The sequence below is a fragment of the Myotis yumanensis genome, unplaced genomic scaffold (genome assembly GCF_028538775.1).
Source record: "Myotis yumanensis isolate MYYU_CA2020_CCGP unplaced genomic scaffold, mMyoYum1.0.hap1 SCAF_3, whole genome shotgun sequence".
Lineage (NCBI taxonomy): Eukaryota > Metazoa > Chordata > Mammalia > Chiroptera > Vespertilionidae > Myotis > Myotis yumanensis.
Genome location: NW_027223754.1, coordinates 66,312,463 through 66,334,858, shown reverse-complemented (window position 1 = coordinate 66,334,858; position 22,396 = coordinate 66,312,463). Strand labels below are relative to the sequence as shown.

Here is a 22,396-nt window from a genome sequence, read left to right as displayed (position 1 = left end):
ATGGAAGCAAATGTGTTCTTTGGTGCAAAGAGAATAAAGCTATACATGTAAAGAAATCCATTAGGGAATACATAAGATTCAAAGATAAAAATCATTAGTATAATATTTTGCTTAATGTCTTTTTTAAATATGACAATTAATATGATCCATCCAACAACAGACCAAAACAGAATTAAAGTTCAAGCTATTTTTTTACTTTAATTCAATGTTCTTTCCATTGCACTATACTACCGTTATATATGAGATACTGTACTACATCCTGTTAAATTTTAAAAAATGCATGTGGAATCCTAAATATCCCTCTACTCGTTTGTGTTTTGCTCATTTTTGTTGTTCAAATCCAATAATGATAAAAGTGATAGTTCCATTATTTTCATTTTATCCATTCACTCCTTAATATTTATTTAAACAACTACCAGGCTTAATAACCAATTGATGCATATTATTATCCTATATAATAAAAGCCTAATATGCAAATTGTCCCCTTGACCTGGAGTTCTGCTGGGAGTTCAACTGCTCGCTATGACGTGCGCTGACCACCACGGGGAGGCACCAAACATGGCGGGTGTTAGAGATGTGGCACTGGCAGCGGGCAACAGTGGAGGCACTGCAGGTCCCGATGGGCCCCAAAGAGAGTGGGACTAGGACGGGATGGTGGAGCAGGTGAGTGGGCAGCTCCAGGCCAAGGTGGGTGCGAGCCACTGGTCACTGAGCAGTGCTGATTGTCCCGCCAATCCAATTACCCTGCCACTGCCGCTGGGATCTCAGGCACTGAGAGAGCTGGGCAGGGCCCCAATGCCCCACCAATCTGATTGCAGGGTGACAAGTGGTGGGGGGGGGTAGGGGCTACTGCCCGGCTCCCTCAGTGCCTGGGAGCTGGGCGGCAGTGGGGCAACTGGTGGGGCAATCAGGCCCTGCAGGTGGCAACCAGCAGCAGTGGCAGGGGGGCAGGCGGCCAGGGGAAGAAAGAGAGTACCCAGCCGGCAGCCAGCAGCAGCTAGGGACCCTACCAGTGCATGGGTTTTGTGCACTAAGCCTCTAGTATTTATATAATTTTTATTTATTTAAGGAGTATATTATATTATTTCATACCACTTCCTAAGTTTTTTGTTGTTCATCATGGCCACTTAGCTACATTTGGTGATAATGATGCTATTAGGTAACTTAAAAATTGCTGCTTTCTTGAAACTTGACAATAAGAACTTTTTGAGTTCTAAAGAGATTTATAATCTGGCTCAGCAAGGTAACCATATGTAAAGTATATACATGGCATATAATAGAGTTTTCTACTTAAAGTCAAAATGAGGGATATAGACATTAGTGTTATAAGAGAGAAGAAATGAGAGGGAGCAGAGAGCAAGGAAGAGTTGGTGGGTGTAATAGTGGACGTTATGTGCAGGATATTAAAAGACTGATTTGATTTCTTGAAGTGATGCCTTTATTGAAGCAAATGACACACTTATTAATGACATAGGCTTCCATTATCTGATTAAATGCTTGACTTTACTGACCTGTTACTTTACCTTTGAGACTTCATTTCCTACCTGGCTAGCACAATTTTCCATGTGAAAAGAAAGGTCAATGCTAATCAGAACACTTCACAAGGTTATATCAAATACTAGCTAATTTTAAAAACTTTGTGGGTTTTTTTTATAGAAACATGTTTTTCTGTTGCTTTTACTTTGTTTCTTGAAAGAAGTCATGCTTTTTTTAGGCTAGATGCAGCACGTAAAATGCATGAGTGCTTATTTTATTTTAGGTTTGGATTAGATGAGAAAAATAGATAGGGCGTTCAGAATGCCCTTCCTCACCTTGCAATGAATCTGACTCATAGGCAATTTATAGCAACACATACAGTTTTAAAAGTTGCTGCAGTAACAGTCAGCAGTCAAACTATTATAATTTAAACTAAGATGCCCCTAGAGAACACATTTTACAAGAAAGCTAAAATTTATTGAAAAACAATGTGAGTTAAGTTTTTCATTCATTGTATTTCTATTCCTGAGAAAAGCAGTGGCAATAACACTTGTTAAATTGGTATCCTGCTTGATGCTTTTGCTGTGAAAGTTAAATGTTCAGTTTTAACAACCCAAGGCAAGGTCAGAATTATACAGCTTTTTTGTCTACCTTCTCAGATATAATACATCCTTAAGAACATTTCCAAGTATTTCAATATTTTGCACCTTTGATTAAATATGAAAGTGTCCTTTTTGTTCTTATAGAAATTTTCAGAAATATCTAAGTTACAAAAAGGTGTAGCATTGTGTACAAATAAAGTCATGACTTAATGGTGCTAAGTATGATCAAGTGTACCTGGTAAACAAAGCAAAATGACAAAATAATATAATAAAAAGAGCCACCAAGATTTTACACACATAAAAAAAGCCTTCATTGTGGATTAAAAAAAAATTTACTATATTCATTGAGAAAATACTTTTTATTATGGTATTGGTTTAATAATTAAACAGACATATCATGGTTGAAAATGAACAAAGCATCAAATAAAATACAACTAACAGCATGTTTATTGTTTCTGTTTTGATGTTTCTGTGATTATTTGGGTTCAAATATAAGGTGAACAATCATCTTGGCTTGCCTCAGAGTCCCAGTCTAAACCTTCATTCCAGAATCATTATTACTAGTACCAATTTCACTCTAAGCAAATGAAATGGATGATAAATTATATAGTCATATTTTTATGGGTTATATTTTAAGAAGCGTTCAATCCTTTTTTTGAATTGCAGCTTTATTCACTAGTTCCTGTAATCATCTTATGTCATCTTTGAGGAGTATCATTGACATTGCAAAAGTCTCAAAAGAATTAGCAGTTATGGAGAATTAAGATCTCTAAGGAGATGCATCTTCACATTCATCTTCATTTGTTTGAGACAATAATAAAGTTACTTTTTAGTTTTTATTCTCATTATAAAGACAAACATGAATATTTAACAAATCTACAAATCTTAACAAATCTAAAGTCAGAATGGACAATGAACAAGGATTGGTGTTATTATCCAGGTACAATATTTTATAAAACAATTTTAAATGTATTTTTTTGTTTCCTGTAGCATAGTTTTTATGTCTTTACATACTTGTTATCCAATTATACATAAATAATCTATCTCTAGTTTTATCTTTAAGATTACCACATAAGCACTTATTATTAAGATTACTGGTTAACAGCCACATCATAATGCTTTGAATAAATATACCAATGTTTATTTGTTATTTTGTCATTGAACTTTGACTTTGATTCCAAACTCTTAGATATCATAAACAATAGTTTTACCAACATGTTTGTCTATAGCATTTGTTTTATTTTATTCTTTTTCATATCATGATTTTAGGATTTTTTTCCTAAATTCTGTTAAAAATTTTAAATGAAAAATACACAGAATTTTAGATAATTGATTGTTTATTGAAAAAAATAGTTGTCCTAATTTTTACTATCATGATTCTTTTATGAGCCCTGAATCTTTGAGGACATCAAGTATTATTCCTTAAGAATATATGCTAGTTTGCTTCAATGTGCCCTTCTTTAATTATTGATTCAAATAAACATAGCTTTCATATTTTTCTATCTTTTTATTTATTACTTAAAACCTTTTGTTAACTTATATATTGTATTTTACAAGAAGATAAGCAAAATACATAAAATTAAACATAAGGTATATTTTAAATCAAATATTTGGGTCTATTATTGTGCGGACCCTATCCAGATTATACCAGATGCTCAAGGCCAATTAGAGTATAAAGGCCTTGTTCAGAGTATGCCAGATGTTCAAGGCTACTCTGAGCATGAGAATCTTAATCATGGTGTCCAAGGACAAGAGCAAGGCCACAATAATCTTTATAACCCAGAAGACTGCGGTCACTCTTTTGGAAGGCACCCTCTTTTGTCTAAATAGTATAAAGTTGTTACTGACCCTCTGGCAGCTTGCGGCTACTTGTTGAGGCTGCTCTTATGTAAGGCTAGACTGCTTAGTGGAAGACTACTGACCAACCAGTATGGGGGCTGTATTATGGGGAAGATGCATTACTGAGCAGCAGGCTGCTGCTGTGGGTACAGAGGCTACTACCACTGTGTGGGAAAGATGTTTTGTTACCTAGCCAACGTGTACCTACCTACTGCATGGGACTTTTCTTTGAAGAACTTTTCGTCTAGTGGCTCCTTGTTAGCAATGGCTACAGGGCCACTAGCTTCTACAATAAGGATTCCCACAACTTCTCATATCTTCTCTGTCGACTATCTGGTGTCCTTGAAGGTCCAGCCCTGGCAGAGGGGCTCAGACCCAACAGTTGGCATAGTGGAGCAGGATGAAGGAACTGAGTTCTTGACAGTTATATAAATTAGATTTAGTGAATGATGAGTTGTTGTTTTTTTGCCAGGATATCAAGTAGTTGATAGGTAGCTACTACATGGATGAATACATGATAAAAAAAGATCTCACAAAATTGAAATATGAAATAATTTTTGTATTCACAGTTGCCCCCTCATATTTTTGGTAATAATTTTGCACCTGGTTTACACAAGCATCACCTTAACCAATTAATTTAAACAACAGGTCAAAACTTATTTCTGGCAGGGTTGGGTCTTGGGTATTTTCCAAAACTCTCAGGGAATTCCAAAATTCATCCAAGATTATGAATCTATCACCTAAGCTAATGGATTTTCCATTAGTTAAAATTTCACTTTTGCAATGTAATAATTGTATTATTGACTAATTTTTATATAATAAGATAAATAATAATGTAATTACTATAACTGACCAAGGCTACTCTGGGCATGAAAATCTTAATCAGGGTGTCCAAGGACAAGAGCAAGGCCACAATAATCTTTATATACACTGCACAAGCATGGCCTTCTATAACCCAGAAGACTGAGGTCACTCTTTTGGAAAGCACCCTCTTTTGTCTAAATAGTATAAAGTTGTTACTGACCCTCTGGCAGCTTATATTTGTAATCAAAATATAAATAATGAACAGATTTTCATGTACATTACAGATTTCAATGAATTGGAACAAATGCATAAAAGAAGTGATGATTATGCACAAATAGCTAAAAGAGAAAGTATGGAAGCTAGTAATTGGATTTAATGGTGAGCTATTTTATTTCTCTTTCTGTGGTATCTATTCTGACAACTGATTGTCAAATAGTAGGTAAAACAATCAATATTTTCATGTGATTTATAAAGCATAGTGGCCCAACGAGTAAGACAGTTATTATTTTGGCAAATTGTGCTAACTTATGTTTTTATTTTTATTTTTTTTATTTTTTTTATTTTTTTTAAAATATATTTTATTGATTTTTCACAGAGAGGAAGGGAGAGAGATAGAGGGTTAGAAACATCGACCAGCTGCCTCCTGCACATCTCCCACTGGGGATGTGCCCGCAACCCGGGTATATGCCCCTGACCAGAATCGAACCTGGGACCCTTCAGTCCGCAGGCTGATGCTCTATCCACCGAGCCAAACCGGTTTCGGCTAACTTATGTTTTTATATTTTAATCTATATAAATAAATTTTTAATAATCATTCAAAGTTGAATCAATTATAATGAAAGCCTGGAATATAATATTATTACTGAGACATTTTTAAAAGTAATACATAGTTAGAGGCAGATCTTATTGCTGGAAGAAAACAAATAAGCCCCAAAGCATTGTTGATATTACATAATATTAATGGTGTGAAATATTTAAGATAATTTTCTATTACATATTTGTATAGTGTATATATTTACTTACACTTGTGCAAAAGTTATTTTTAGTATAAAAAAGCTTTCGGAATATTAGAGAACTATTCTGAAGAACTTTTTTCATTTTTATCATCGAAAATTCATTTTAAGAAATATAAATATATATTTTAATTAGTAATACTGTATAAACCACAATTCTTACTTGGAAAGATACATTGAGAGTGAAATGTATGCTTAGAGTACAAAGACAAATATTACTGGAGGTCAATCTAGAAATTGCTTATTCAGTCCACGTCATTGGTATTCCATTGTATGTCTCTTCATTTAATTCAGTGTTGGAGAAAAGAGTGATCATTGAAAATAAATAAATTATATAAATTATATACACTTTTCAAATGATCTGAGAACAAATGTGCATAAACCATAAAATACATAGATATTCCTTACTCAATTATGTTGTCTGTCTCTGATCTCCTTAATATTTGCTTTTAAAATGGAACACAGAGAGATTTTGCTTTCAACACTACCTAGTAAAGTTGGCATGTTACACAAGTATGGCATGCCATCTGTCTTCCCATTGGCTTCATGGGGTATGCGTAATCTTTTGATCTTACTAAAATTGATGTTTGAGTTCTTGCATCTCAGGCTCAGTAACTTGATTTAGTCAAGAACCAAGAGACTGGAACTACTTATCAGAGGTGGAAAGATTAAGGTCCAGTAGGAACATGAGACTGATCAATAGAATCTGGATCCCAGTATATTATATTTTCAATGAGAAATATTTGCATTGTGTACCAAAATGTTTGCATCAGAGTAACCATCACTTTCTCTCTTCATGGGAAAGAATCAAAGAAAATATGAGAAAACAAATAAACATCACCCACAATCTAATCAATAGATGAAAACAGTTATAATTTTTCTGCATAAAATTTAAATATTATAATATGTCTCAAATTTTGAATTCCTTTTTATTTTACAATGATACATATGCAAGAATCCCTTTCTTAATTAGATACTAGTTAGATTTACATATCAAATTTTGCAGTTGGAAATTATTTTTTATTTTTGTTCTAGCATGTATAATATGGAGGCTCCAAAATGTTTGTGTGTGTGTGTGTGTGTGTGTGTGTGTGTGTGTGTGTGTGTTTAAATGTGACTTTAGATAGAGAGGAAGGGAGAGGAATAGAGAAACATTGATGAGAGAGAAACAACAATAGGTTGCCTCCTACACATACCCCCACTGGGGATTTAGCCCACAATCCAGGCATGTGTCCTGACCAGGAACCAAACCAATGACCTCTTGGTGCATGGGATGATGCTCAACCAACTGACCCAACCAGCCAGGATAATAGTCCAAAATCTTAATATGTTAATTAGCCTTTAAGGTACTGTGGTTGGTGATTGTGTTGTTACCATAGACAGAAATAAAAGCGAATTTGGAAATACAGTACTGGTTGTGAACTCTTGTTCCAAAGAGCACAAAAAGCATATGGAAAGCCTTTACCAAGAACAGGAAAGATTTATAAAAGATGTTCATTTGGTGGTTAAGTATCTTATTTGCCAGTCTTATCTTTCCCTGCAGCTGCTAGGGTTCAAGGAATCTGGAAAAGGGGCGGTGCATAAATTAATGAAGAGGCTAAAGAAGAAATATGAATGTGGAAGGCATGGAGGAAAGCCAGACGGAAACTTAGTGTGACTAAGCTCTCCGAATCTCTGGACACCTAGCTTTTTATTCACATATTTTACCCTCTAGCAAAGCAGATATACATATCTAAGGTAAGGTTTGGTAAACAGTAAAAGATTATCAGGTTGGGGGAACTGCCCTCAGCTGTCTGGCAGCAGGCAACAACATGTAGATCTTCAGCCCTGCTGAAGCCCAAGTTCCATCAACCTTTTGATGAACTTCTTGCATTTATGACATGCTGGGAATTAGCCTCCAGCACTTACTCTACTAAATTAGTTATATAAGACATGTCACATATTAAAACTGTCTCTAGATGAAATCAATCTACCACAGAACTTCCACTGTTCTGAGTTAGAAGAAAATCCATCTTCATTGTGAGTAGGGTCCCCAAGATCATGCAAAGGAAGCCGGGTTCTTACCCCCATAAGAATACTTAGTAAGATCCTTCTCATCTTTGGTCCATAATACTCTGATAAGAATTTCATGCCTGGCTGGGCTGACTCAGTGGATAGAGTATCAGCCTGTGGACCGAAGGGTCCCAGGTTTGATTCCGGTCAAGGGCACATGCCTGGGTTGCAGGCTCAGTCCAACGTGTTGGAGGCAGCCAATCAATGATTCCCTCTCATCATTGATGTTTCTATCTCTCTCTTCCTCTCCCTTCCTCTCTGAAATCAATAAATATATATATTAAAAAAAAAGAATTTCATACACCTTGAAGAACATGACCCTGTATCTTCTGTCTCCTGTGTGGGCACAGAAATCTTTTTAGAGGCTCAGAGCCTAGTACCTGTGGTCTAGCCTCCTGAGGTGTAATTAGTGAAACAGTTTCTCTCTAAGGTTCTACAAGCAAACCTTGTCTAAGCATAATAAAAAAACGTAGTTTTAAAAAATCAAATGCCATGAAGGGCTTTTGTCATCATAAAAACTTTTTAAAAAACCTTTTTAAAACAAGGAAACACAAATATCAGGAAATGGATTGGTTGATAGTTAAGGCAAGAAAACAATGAGGGTGGATAAAACAGGAACAAAGTACAAATAAATACCTTTGTTGATTGCTCTGCTATAATTTGAACATGCTACTAAATTGTATAGCAGCAACAATTTTTAAAAGACTGAGAACTGATGGAAGGTAGATAGAAATGTTAAGGGTATGACAGAAACTATTCATTGAATCACAGCATCAAAGATCCATATTTTAATGCTGGTACCTATGACTGCCTTAGAAAACCATATGGCAACTTGATTATCTGTTCTGTTTATATGTCTGGGACATAAATTATTTACTTACAAGAGTAGAAGAAGCATTTGCATATGTATTCAGGCTAGGGGGATATTGTGATAGTCTATAAAATTTGGTGGGTTAAATTTTGAGTAATTATACACTATAGCAAGTCAGTAGAAAAAATTTTCAAAAGCTTAGAGAGGAAAAAAAAATATCTAAAAATTTCCAGGAACAGGATAAGCCAACTGAATCCATGTTACTGGTTAAGCTAATTTTGTAGAATGTGAAAAGTTGCTTCTCACAGCTGCTCTGTGAAAAAGAAAAAGAAAGCAAAAAACACACAACAAACAATCAGATGATGGAATGACCACTTAGATACTGGAAATTAGGATATCAGGGTTATGCAAGGACTTCTTATACTGCACTCTGTTTGAGCCCCCAGGAGGCAGTTTTCCCTATGTAAGATATAGAACCACACTTTAAGTTCTCAGCTCTATGTGTGAGTAAATTTGCAGCACTGCTTCATATCACAGAACTGCTTCATGTACTGACTAGAAATTCAGACAAGGAGGTCTGAACAATTGGCAAATTGTTTTTTCTAGGGCTTCTCCAAATCTCCTAACAACGTAGTTTCTGATGGAAACAAAACAAAACAAATAGAGGACAATCAGAACAATCAGAACATGGTGTTCAGAGACATTAAAAAAGTAGATAAAAAGTAGGCCCATGCCAACTAGAGAAGGAAGAAATATTGAAATATTGTTAACTATAGTCACCATGCTGTACATTAGATCCCTGGAATTATTCATCTTACAACTGGAAATCTGTACCCTTTGACCAATATGCCACAACAACAAAATGATAATTATGTAAGGTAAAGGATGTGTTAATAACCATTTGCAATATATATGTTTATCAAGTGATCACATTTTACTTTAAACTGAAATAACCTTATATGTCAATTATATCTCAATAAAGCTAGAAAAAACAAGCAAGTGCATATTTTATCATTTACTTTCAGTTACAACTTCAAGTAAAAGTACTTTATTTATGCTAATAAACATTTTGTGAGTTTTAAAAAAATAAAAGTATTGCTCTGGCCCTAGCTGGTTTGGCTCAGCGGATATAGCATCGGACTGCTGACCGAAGGGTCCCAGGTTCAATTACATTCAAGGGCACATGCCTGGGTTGTGGGCTCGATCCCCAGTTGGGGATGTGCAGGAGGCAGCTAATCAATGATTTCTCTCATCATTGATGTTTCTATCTCTCTCTCCCTCTCCCTTCCTCTATGAAATCAGTATGTATTGCTTTGTGGATTGGAAGGGGCACTAGACCTCAAGAGTAATCAGTGCAGCCCATTTCTTGGATGTCTGCCAGCACTGTCACAGGGAAATGTTACAGGGAAACAAAACATGTTATAAATATTTGTGATCCATCCTTTCTTACAATGTCTAAAGAGGAAGAACTGTTTTCTTTTCTGGCAAAACAATTAGCATTCACTAAACCGGCTATTGATGGAACACACCACCTGTCAATTCTTGAGAAGGGTAAGGAGAAAAAAAAGGGTTCAAAAAAGGAGAATTGTGAAAGTAGAATATATAAAGGAGAAAAAGGAAAAGGAAGCTGAGTGAGTAAACAACTGTTAGAAAAAATACAACAGTGAAGAGAGATATGTGTACAGAAAAGATTAGGAACTTTTTCCTTTTTTACTTTTCTTTCTTTCTTTTTTTTTTTTAACGCTATGCTGCCTTATTCATTTCCTGGAAGAAATCTACATTAAACTACTAAAATTACTTTTCAAAGGTTTAACATAGAATTTATGATTCTTTTAAATGTCACGCAATGCTGGAACCGGCCTTGAGATGGCTCCCGTACATTTGTATTACACGTGTGTAAAGTGAAATGTGTATGAACAAATGACAGGCAGAAGAGGGAATGAAATGAGAGTAGCTAAGAGGGGGTGTCAGCTGAACATGGAGAGCCGCTGTCATTTTACTAGATGGGAAGCTATCCTGCCTGATAGTTTCCCCTCCTCAGAGCAGCCACAGTGCTGAAGCTCACGTCGCCCTTCTCTCTCCTCCATGGCCAAGCTTCCGAAGCTCTCCCTGGGCTTTTAAATCCATGATGTATGACTGTTCAATGTTTCCATGGTTTAACATGTATCCTAATAATATATCCCATCCTAAGTTTTTCTCTAGCTTGGAAAACCAAGTGGAAAGAATGGTTATTTTGTTAGAGCAGGCAGATGGAAAGATATGACAGAGCCCTCCAGGATGTGGTCTAAATGATGGCTTAGCACAGTGGTTCTCAACCTTCCTAATGCCGCGACCCTTTAATACAGTTCCTCATGTTGTGGTGACCCCCAACCATAAAATTATTTTTGTTGCTACTTCATAACTGTAATTTTGCTACTGTTCTGAATTGTAATGTAAATATCTGATATGCAGGATGTATTTTCATTGTTACAAATTGAACATAATTAAAGCATAGTGATTAATCACAAAAAACAATATGTAATTATATATGTGTTTTCCGATGGTCTTAGGTGACCTCTGTGAAAGGGTCGTTCGACCCCCAAAGGCGGCGCGACCCACAGATTGATAACCGCTGGTAGCACCTCGACAAGGAACTTTGTAGCTTAAAGACACATTTTTTTGAGACCTGAGGAAGGAGATGACTGGCTCCTTGCCTAGGGGCATTCCAGCCTAAGGGTATAAATCCTCTAAACTCCCAAATATTGGGGCACTTAGTCTCAGCTGACTTGCCCGCTCAGTCCTTTCTTGAATGTATTGCTTTTCTACAAATAAATCCTCGCCTGCTATTATTTGCATTCTCTTGTTTGAATTCATTCCTACCAGCAAGACAAGAACTGGGGGCACAGAGTAGTGTCTCTGGCCAGAGTTCCTCTGCCCCTACCACCATTGTCCACCACTGATAATTTCACCTCATAGTGAAGTCGATTTTTGATATTTCGGTCATGCAAGTGTTACCAGGGAGACCATGGACCTTGGTTCTTATCTTCTTGGAGGAAAGATTTCAATCAAGAGACAAAGTGTAGCAAAGTAAGTAGGAATGTACCGGCCACAGCAAAAATATACTCAAGACAGTGAAACAAGGAAGGGCAGAGAAGCAGCAGCAAAGACTAGGCTGGGTTGCTTTGACTCACTGAGAAGTCAGAGAAAAGGCGGCCTTGGAGACAGGCCCAGGGGGTTAGCCTGGATGAGCTGCCTCTGCCCACTGCTCCCCTGTTTGCAAGTTTCTTGGGGTCCCTTAAAGAAAAGAAGGGAGAAGTGAACGGCACGGTGTGCTCCCCTGGGGGAGAGTGGACACTGGGTCCTTCATCCTGAGCATATTTGTCTCTCTCTTGCAGATGGGAATCTTAGAGGAGGTCTAAGGGGAGGGTCTTAATAGAACATCCATCAGCTTTGCCTGTGTGCTCCTTCAGGATGGTGGTCTCCACTGATTGGTGGGTGCCAGGGCAGAGATCATTAGTCAATGTAGCTGTTCTTGAGGCAGTCATGGCATCCCTTGTCTGGTTTTGCTGCTTTTCTGGGCCTGAAGCTGAAATAAATGGAGGCCTAAATGTTATCTTTAGGGAGGAAAAGGTTGGGGGTGGGTGGTGTCTAAACCGCATGACTAGCAATATGAAAGATCAGGGATCCAAACCGCATGAACAGTGATATGCAAAGAGAGAAAAGGTCACCCTGAGGGTGAGGTTCTTATTTTCACAGTTTTGCCCCTTACTAGGCATCTGAGACTTTCTACCCTTGTGAATTTCTGTACCTGATCCATGGTCCTTGCTCTGCTCATGTCTAACTGCCCATAGCACAAGGATATACTACATCTGGAATACAGGGTATGGCAAAAGTAGGTTTACAGTTGTGACTACAGGGAATAGTTTATACTTGTATTGTGTTATTTATTGCTTATTATATTGTTTTCTATACAAACAATTGTAAGTCTACTTTTGTCACATCCTGTATAATGCTATAATACACATTGCTTTTCAAAAGTGTAGAATATTTCAAAGCAGGTTTAATCAAACTTAACTTTATTATTATGGGTCTTAGTTTTTCTTAGATATACTACTGATTTTGCTGAATATTAATGTTTTTGTGAAAAAAAGTATTTGTTGTCCAGGCTAGGTAGCTCAGTTGGTTAGAGTTTCGTCTAGACATGCCAAGGTTGTGGGTTTGATCCCAATCAGGGCACATTAATGAATCAAGCAATAAATGCATCAATAAGTGGGACAACAAATTGGTGTCTCTCTAAAATCATTAAATACATTTTTAAAAAAGAAAAAAGAGTACTTGTTAGGCTATTATAAAATATGCTATTTTATTCCTCTTAAGGCTATTTCCACTACATAGGATTATAGAGATAACAGCATAGTGGAATCATCTATATTCAATGTCAATGAAAGAAAAAATTTGGAATGATCAAATCAAATCCTTCACTTTTCTTTCTCTTGTAATATAAAGAGAAGATCCATAAAACGCCCGAGTGATCTGAACTTCAGTTTCAGAACTCAGTTAAAATAACAGTTTTACTTTGAAAGATGAGAAAACTAATATTTAGTTTTCAAATCAATTTTAATATTAACCAAAGAGGTGCATGTTGCAATAAAAAAAAAGGTGTCTTATTTGAGCAAAAAATTGCAATCTGAGAGATGCATTTTCAGGTGACTTTCCAAACTGAGCTCTGGAAGGAACAAATAAAGAAGGGGATTGTAAAGGCAAAAAACAAAAAACAACAAAAAAACACACAAAATGTGATTCTTTCATGCAAATGAAGGCTTGCTAGCTAGGTTAACAAGGAACAATTAATTCCAATATGCAAACAAGGCAGGTGAAAACTACAAGGAAAGAAGTCCATATGTGTTCATGTAGCAACTGTTGTTCCAAGATGCATATGGCTCTCCTGCCTCCGCGGCAGCACTGAGGATGTCCAACTGCCAGGGAGCAGGCCTAAGCCATCAGTCAGACATCCCCTGAGGGCTCTTGCACTGCGAGAGGGTCAGGCTAGGCTGAGGGACCCCCGAGTGCACAGATTTCATGCACCAGGCCTCTAGTTTTGAAATAAGTAAAGTGACTTAGAAAAAAAATACCACAACACACTAGTGATGAAAGAAAGGCTGGCAAATTAAAAAATTCAGGAACAAGAGGTACAAAGTATCTTATGCTGTTGATGTCAGCAAAACATTTCTGAGCTGGGGAAATGAACACCCTTTGGGCAGGGTGGTATATCTAGAATGTCATTAAGTGATGGTTCCTCTCATCAAGACTTCAATTCTGCTTAAATTATTTTATTTAATTCAATTTGACTATGTTAAAAGTTATTTGTGTGTAGGATAAAAGGATCTTGTGACATAGAGGCCAAACTGGAAAAGACAACAAGGAAAGTTTTGCTGATTCACAGGTTTGTTTATTATTTTTTAAAAAATATATTTTATTGATTTCTTACAGAGAGGAAGGGAGAGGGATAGAGAGTTAGAAACATTGATGAGAGAGAAACATCGATCAGCTGCCTCCTGCACATCTCCCACTGGGGATGTGTCCGCAATCAAGGTACATGCCCTTGACCGGAATCGAACCTGGGACCTTTCAGTCCACAGGCCAACGCTCTATCCACTGAGCCAAACCGGTTTCGGGGGGGGGTTGTTTATTATTAATTAACTAGAGGCCCGATGCACGAATCTTTGTGTAAGAATAGGCCTTCCTTCCACTGGCTGCCCGCCCCGGCTTCCCTCCAGCACCCAGGACCCAGGCCTTCGCTCTGGCCACCGCCTTCTCCCTTCACTCCGGCTGGAGCCACCTTCCTCCTTTAGCTCCATCCACCCCCCACTCATAGCAGGTGTCCCGCCCCACCCCAGCCACTCCACACCTGCACATGCTCACTGCCCAGAGGCCTGCAGTGGCCGGGGTGGGGCGGAATGCCTGCGTTGTTGCCATGGCAATGATGCAAGTGTCCTGGCTCTGCTGCCACTATCTTTGCCTCATCGATTTGCATATTCCCTCCTTATTCACTGTGGGAGCTGCCATATTTGTCTCGGAGTGACTGTCAATTTGCATATTCCTTCTTTATTAGATAGGATGGAAATATTGATAATTTATCTGGAGTTCTACTAAATGAATCCTATAATCCACAGGACATAAAGACAACACTTTAACTGCTTGTGCTACAAGTTAATGAAATAAAATTAATGAAAAGCCCAGAGTTTTCCCAAGTTTTTCTTATGTGTGGGGTGATGCAGGTTTCAGTCATGGTCTGTGTGCATGTTACTTAAATCCTTATTTGGAAGAGATCAACCGAAGAACTTGTATGCATGCATATAAGCATAACCAATGGACACAAGACACTGCGGGGTGGAGGAGGCTAGGGGAAGGTCAAGGGGGAAAAAAAAGGAGACATATGTAATACTCTTTGTAATACTTTAAGCAATAAAACAAAATTTTTAAAGAAATCTTTACTTGGATTCAACATAAGCAACTAAGTACTTATATAAAATTAATGATTTCTTCTCAACTCAAATAGCTGTCAATTATTGGATCATTATGTAAAAAAGATACTTATTGCCCTGGCCAGTTTGGATCAGTGGATAGAGCATCAGTCTGCGGACTGGAAGGTCCTGGGTTTGATTCCGGCCAAGGGCATGTACCTTGGTTGCAGGCATGTCCCCAGTGGGGGTTGTGCAGGAGGCAGCTGATCGATGTTTCTCTCTCATCGATGTTTCTAACTTTCTATCCCTCTCCCTTCCTCTTTGTAAAAAATCGGTAAAGTGTATTTTAAAAAAAAGATACTTATAGAATCACTTCCTTTATAGTTGTCAAGCTTATATTTACCCATTTCCCATGAAAAGAAAACAAAAACAAAACAAAATAAAAAACACAAAACAAAACAATATTGGCACCTGACACAGAAATAAAGAACAGGGCAATACAAAAGAAGAGAGCATATTATTTAAGAGGCATTAGTTGTAAGAAGCTCTGACAGATGCAAAGTGCATGAATGCACACTGCTCTGTGATGTTTAACATGTTTTGTCAATTAAAAATTGCTTGAGTAATATTTAACAATACAGATCTATCATATTCAGAGTTTATGGAAATAGTTTTAAATAGATGTTTCTTGCTTTAGTTCTGCATATTTAAGTTAAACAAAAACAGTTTACTTGCTCAAGTTGTATTATAAGCATCTTCTTTGAAAGATGCATTTTTTTATATTTTTCATTTCTTGACTGACTCGTTATGAAATATTTTACATAATAAATTGAGTGAGAAGGTATTTATTTCCATTTTTAAAAATAATTTGTTAATAACACATAACTAAGTTCATTTTAGAGCCTGATTATTTCCTGAGAGTGGATACTTTGTGCTGTTGTTTGAAAAGTGGTGTTGATGAAACTGGACACAATGGGTCTGTGGCTGCCTGTCACCACTTGAGCCAAATTAAGCAGAGACGGGGTTGGATCATATATGAGCATTTATTCAATAAATGCTGGTGGTATGGGGAGAGCATTGGTTCCCCTGGAAATTATGCTCCGTCCCACCCCTCCAGCCAGTTGGCTGATTATATACAAAGAGAAAGAAGATAGCTGCATGCAGCTGTGAGCTACAAGTGTAACAGAGAAAGGGGAGGGGAGAGTCTACTGTCTAGCCTTCAGGAGCTAAAAGTCCTATAACAAGGAGGCTAATCTTCCATGGTGTTACAGAAAGCTCAGCCCATTCCTGGGACCAGAGAATGGTCAACATTCCTGAGGCAAAACCTGGAGGGGGTCAGGGTCCAGGCACAGCAACCCCAATGAAAGCATGTCCTGTCCTTGGTCTGTTCTCAAAATGTATTTCTTTTCTGAGTAATGGATTCAGCGAGGCATCTTACTTTTTTTACAGTTTTGTTTCATCCACCAGTTTCCTAGGGTCTGTAAGAAAACTTCTTATCTAAAGTTAGTAAGGTGAATAATTATTAAACAACTATGGCTCTATTCTCATTATATGTCCTTCCCACTATCATTGAGATACATACATATATATATGTATGTATTTATCATTGCAAGAATAGATGTTGAATAAATGTTTACAAAGACTCAACACCAATTTTGATATAGAATCCTACAGAAATATTTCAACTGTAACCCACAAAAGTCACAAAACAAACAGGCAACCTATCCCATGCATAAACGTTGTCAGGTTTTGGCAAAACCAATTCCCAGGAGGTAATTTATTGGTAGGTACAGCAAATCTCCAACAGTCCCTATGGCTGTAGAATTGGGTATTCTAGAATAATCCAAGATTGAAAGTGGTCCTGATAACCCTGGTAATTAATTAGGTCTCAGGTAGTTTTATTAATGCAGTTTTTTTGTGGGATAAAATAGATTTAGCCATAATCTAAAATACAGAGACAGACAAACAAATTAATTATGGGACTAAATAAAGCAGAGATATCTCCAAATGTGCTCAGCTTTTTTCAAAGAGCAAACTCATGGTACTGAATAACCAGATGGAATATCAAGTCAGTAAGTTATTTGGATTTATTTCCACATTCATCCATTTATTCATCCAATGGGTGTGCTGAGTGCCCATAAGCGTGCAACTTTGTGCTGAGTAGTGTGGATACAGTGGGAAGTGTATCTCTGCCCATTTTCCTGTCAATCAGCTGGACTATACTAAATTAGCCTATGCATCCAACTGCATGACATAACTAAGATTTCCCCAGAAAGAACTGCAGTTCTTATAAAGCAACCCAGTGTTTCTATCTGCTTATAAACAGGACTAGTATTGAAATTTTACTATAAGGAAATCACATGGGGTATTGATTAGTGTCAGTGAACAGACACTCCAAACAAATACAGATCACTAGTGCTCCCTCTTGAAATCACCTAATATTTAGAACTGTACATGTTGCAGATAGGAAGGAAGGAAGGAAGGAAGGAAGGAAGGAAGGAAGGAAGGAAGGAAGGAAGGAAAGATGGAGGGATTGAGGGAAGAGAGAGGGTAGGCAGTAGTCATTTTGATAAGAACAATAAATCATTTTGACTGTTTTATTGTTTTCTTTAACATATTTAGAATACAACTTCTAAAAGCCGTAGTAACTTCTTTATATATTATAAATACTGTTGTTGTTTTTCAACAAATTATAATTAATAATGTTGCTGAATTTTCACATAAAACTTTTGCAGTTTGGTTGCCTGCTAATATTTTAATTATTTTAACATGTTTGTTATAATACAACATGTGCAGACCTCCCTTTGAACCTCCTTTATTCCTTATTCAATTTGTGAATTGACAATTTTTCAAGGGGGCATTTTAATTCAAGTTATTTTTAAGAATATTTATAGATTTATATATTCATAAATTCCTTTCTGTATAGTTTGCTTATTTTTTACTACATAATTTAATTTTGAAAGATAAACACATTATATTGATTTCTTTCTTTCACACTTTTATTGACATAGCTTACGTTTCCAGTCAAATATAATATCAAGTATCAAGTATGAGTTTATTTATATTTTTATGTTAGTGAAATTGCCAAAGAGAAATATGTAAATATTTATTATTTGCTATTATCCATCCTCCTCTTTTAGATTATGATTTAGTGTCTTTACATTAAAACTAAATTGAAATTGCCATAGAGGTATAAGGATAGTCATCAAATACCAAAGACCAAGCATTAGTACCTAATTTCTCTAGATATGGAAAATGAATTTAATGATTGGTAACACAGATCACTTAGTGTGTGTGTGTGTGTGTGTGTGTGTGTGTGTCCTGGACACCTTTAGAAATAATTTATCAAGACTTTACCCCACCAGTTTTATTATGAGCTCAGTTTTGTACCCAAATCTAGCAGCAAAAATTTCTTCAGAAGCAAAGCTGCCAGTTCAATGCTTTGAACTTGCCTTATTTTATTGAAAAATCTAAATCACTTTTTTTTTTCACCTGCCACTCTAGATGTCTAACAAAAAGTGAAAGTTTACGGCAGCAGGGAAGTCGCTGGCAGGCAATGACAGCTGAGGCTGAAGAAATAGATTTCCCATACAAGATCTGGAACTGTCAGTGCTGTCAGGCTACACTCTCATAATAAGCACCCCGTTTTAAACCTTTGCCAAGACTTTTCCCAGTCTTCTCTGACTTTGTTTAATATCATGGTGTTTCATATATCTCGCTCTGGCTGTAGCAATGTGTGCAATAAGTTGACTGCTTCTACACTGAACATATCAGAGATATTCTTGTCATACCTATCATAGAAATTCAAATAATCCTCCACCCCCTCCATTCCCAGGGCCTTACGTGGAGACTCCCTCGGGATCCAATCCTTACCCCCTTTTGATGTTAACCATATGCTTAAAATGTAGGAAAGAATTTGTACAGTATATACCCTTCAGCTGCCAAGACATGAATGAATGTTTCTGTAACATTTTATTTGTTTTAATTCTGCTCATGTCAGTAAACTTAATTTTAAGGATACTTCTCTCTTTCCAGCTTACTCTCTCTCGTGCTTGAAACCTAAGAATATCATACAGCTTTGTGTTTTTCCATAAGCAGACCCTGAGACAAGGATTTTAGAACAAGAATTTATTTGCGATGTCTATCAATCATTGGCAAAGTGCAAGAAAGTAAGACAGCCTAAAGAAAGGCGGCAAATAAAACATGAGTTTGAAAGCCAGATTTCAGCAGTTGGAACTATCTCTGCAGAGAAACCTTGTAAAATAGAATAGAAAATAAGTTCTAGAGTTATCACACTTATAAAGGAGGGAATTGAGGGTACGTATTTGTAAACCGTCACCATTAAGATCTGCACACTGTAGCTGCAGATAAGTGCATGAGGCAGTGTCCTCCCGGGACCTTGCAGATGTGGGCCCTCCATGGAGCGCCTCTGCACACCCAAGGTCGAAAGTGGCCACTTGAGATATCAAATTTCTTCTAAAAAAACAGCCCTAGGTACTTTGCATTTGACGATGACTACTCATGTTTATTTGTGGAAAATGCACCAGACCCAAGAAAAGAAAGATAGTTGATTGGTTGATCTCTTCCCACCCACCCTCCCCTGCCTTCCCTCTGAAGTTCAACAGTTTGTTCATATTTCTATGACATGGACAATGGGGTGGTGAGGGCCATGGGAGCAGGGGGAGGAAGGGAAAGGGCTAGAAGAGGTTAAGAGGTTAATGAGGGCAAAAGAAGGACCTATGCCAGTGATAGCGAACCTATGACAAGTGTGTCAGAGGTGACATGAGAACTCACTTTTTTTGGTTGATTTTTCTTTGTTAAATGGCGCTTAAATATATAAAATAAATAACAAAAATATAAGTCTTTGTTTTACTATGGTTGCAAATATCAAAAATATTCTATATGTGACACGGCACCAGAGTTAGGGTTTTTCAAAATGCTGACATGCCGAGCTCGAAAGGTTCGCCATCACTGACCTATGCAATACTTTCCACAATGAAGATTTAAAAACAAAACAAAACAAAAAAGGAAGCATGGAATCTTCACAGCCAGATTTCCACCATTAAAACAGTCAACAACTGCACTGGGTGTCCTGTATTTTTTTTCTTGCCATAACTTTCACCTGTTACAACTCATCAAACAGTAGGAGAGAGGAGAGAGATTGCCATGATGTGTGCATCTCTCTCATACACTTTGCAAGGCCAAACATAAGGAGTTATATTCCTTTTCATTCAACCACAAGCAGGAGAAAGAAGAAGGAGAACAAGGCTGGATGCTTCTCAATCTCACTGAACAATACAAGCACATGGGCTTCCCTAATGATTACTGGCAGCTCAATAACATGAATAGAGACTCCAGAGTTTGTGACTCTTACCTTACCACACTGTAGGTTCCCAGGTTGGCCACAGTACGATAGGGGGGAGTTACATATTCTGGAGCAGACCGCAGTGATTCCCCGCCCTTTTTGCCTACTATAAATGTAACCACCCCTCCATCTGCAGGAGCAGCCAGCCCCTGTCCAGCTTCAGTGCCCTGAGCCTGAAAGACCAGCAGATACTCCAGGCTCAGCAGATTCCAGAAAAGCCAGTCTAGGAAGTGACTTCCTCTGCATCATTGACACTCAGCTAAAACGTAACTCCATGGCAAACCATCCTGAAGGGAAGGGCTACCAGAATGTAGACAATTATTCCAACATCAAGTTCCAATTAATCAAGATAGGGAACATCAATGTCATGAGGAGCAGTGTGCAGAAAATGCTTGAACTGTGCGAACTTAAATCTCCCCCCATGAGCACATTAAGGCCGTCATGGATGCAGGAATGTCCATTGCCAAGGCTGTACAGAGGAAGAGGTGAGTGTGCTTGTTCACTGTTCGGATGGTGGCAACAGGTCTGTGCAGCTGTGGATCAGCACGACCAGACTCTGAAGGGCTTTGTGATATTAATTGAAAAAGACTGGATTTCCTTTGGTCATAGGTCTAGTCACAGATGTGGCAATCCAGATGGTGATCCAAAAGAAATCCCTCCAGTTATTGACTATTCATTGAATGTGTCTGGAAGTTAATGGAACAATTTCCCTGTGTGTTTGAATTCGGTGAGTGGTTTCTGATTCACATGCAATGTCACATTGATCCTGCCAATCTGAGAACTTCCTATGTAGCAGCCAAAAGGAGAGGTGAGAACTCAAAATTCAAGAAAGAACATATTCTTTCTGGACTCACCTGTGGAAGAATTGGCTGACTACATGAACCTCTCTTTACAGTCAGATGCAGGGAACCCTTCTTCTCCCCACAACACCATGTGACTTCATGTATGAGTTTAGGAGTGGCATGTATAACCTCTTTGAGAAGCGACTGCAGCCCTGACAGTCAGTCACCGACCCTTCATGGAGGTAAAGGAGGAAACCCAGCAGCTGGAGGAAGAACTAGAGGCCCTAGAAGAAAGGCTGCAAAAATAAAAATAAAAAATGCAGTGAAATCACACTAAAGTGAAGAGTAAGCCAAGTGAACCAGCAAACACTCAGGGTTTTCTACCTCAGACAATAGCACAGCCAACACTCCCCAGGACTGCAGAGGGTACATGAAATAATTTCCAACCAGGAGCCCTTCACAAGGAGACAAAGACTCCACTCTGAATCTAACCCAGGACAACTTGAAAAGCTCAGATCCAGACCTTCAGCCAACAGTGGTCCGGAGTCTGGGGGGTAGGATTTAAGCTGTCCATCTCCGAGTGGTGGAGGATGTGCACCCAGCAGAGACAGTGGCAAGGACGAGGATTCTGACAAGCTGTGTTTCTCATGGCCTAAAGTGTCCCTCTGGAGTTCCAGAATAAAGGACATGTATGAAACACTTTCCAAAATAAGGGAACATTGCAATTTAACATAAGAAATAACTCAAGAAATGGCACATGGCATTGAGAATTATACATATAACAATGAAAAAGGGAGAAAAGTCCAACTCTTTGTTTCTTTAGATGTTGAAGAAGAGGAACTAGCCATTTATTTTATTTAAATATATATATATTTAAACATATATATATATATATATATATGTATATATATATATATGAAATTATCCCATTTTGAAAATCATTCTACATTCATGCTATGAAAGTTTGGTTCCCACACACCTGTTTTCTTCTTCAATTTTCCAACCTATTTCACTTTCTGGTATTATGTTTTCTAAAACATTTGATGTTATCTTCCTTCCTGCCTGTAGTATAAACATTTCTATTAACAGGAGACATTAGGACATACCTTTTTCAGTTAATAGACATATTTTTTAACTGAGGATCTTTGTAATTGCTGAAGTTTATCTTTCAAGTTTAATGATCACTTTAACTTTTCCTTAGGTGATATA

The 22,396-nt window shown here is 37.5% G+C and overlaps 1 pseudogene; it reads left to right on the top strand.

Annotated features, from left to right (window-relative positions):
• Nucleotides 1-651: 651 nt before the first annotated feature.
• LOC139006176 (phosphatidylinositol-3-phosphate phosphatase MTMR7 pseudogene) lies at nucleotides 652-21,286 on the top strand (annotated as a pseudogene).
• The last annotated feature ends 1,110 nt before the right edge of the window (nucleotides 21,287-22,396 follow it).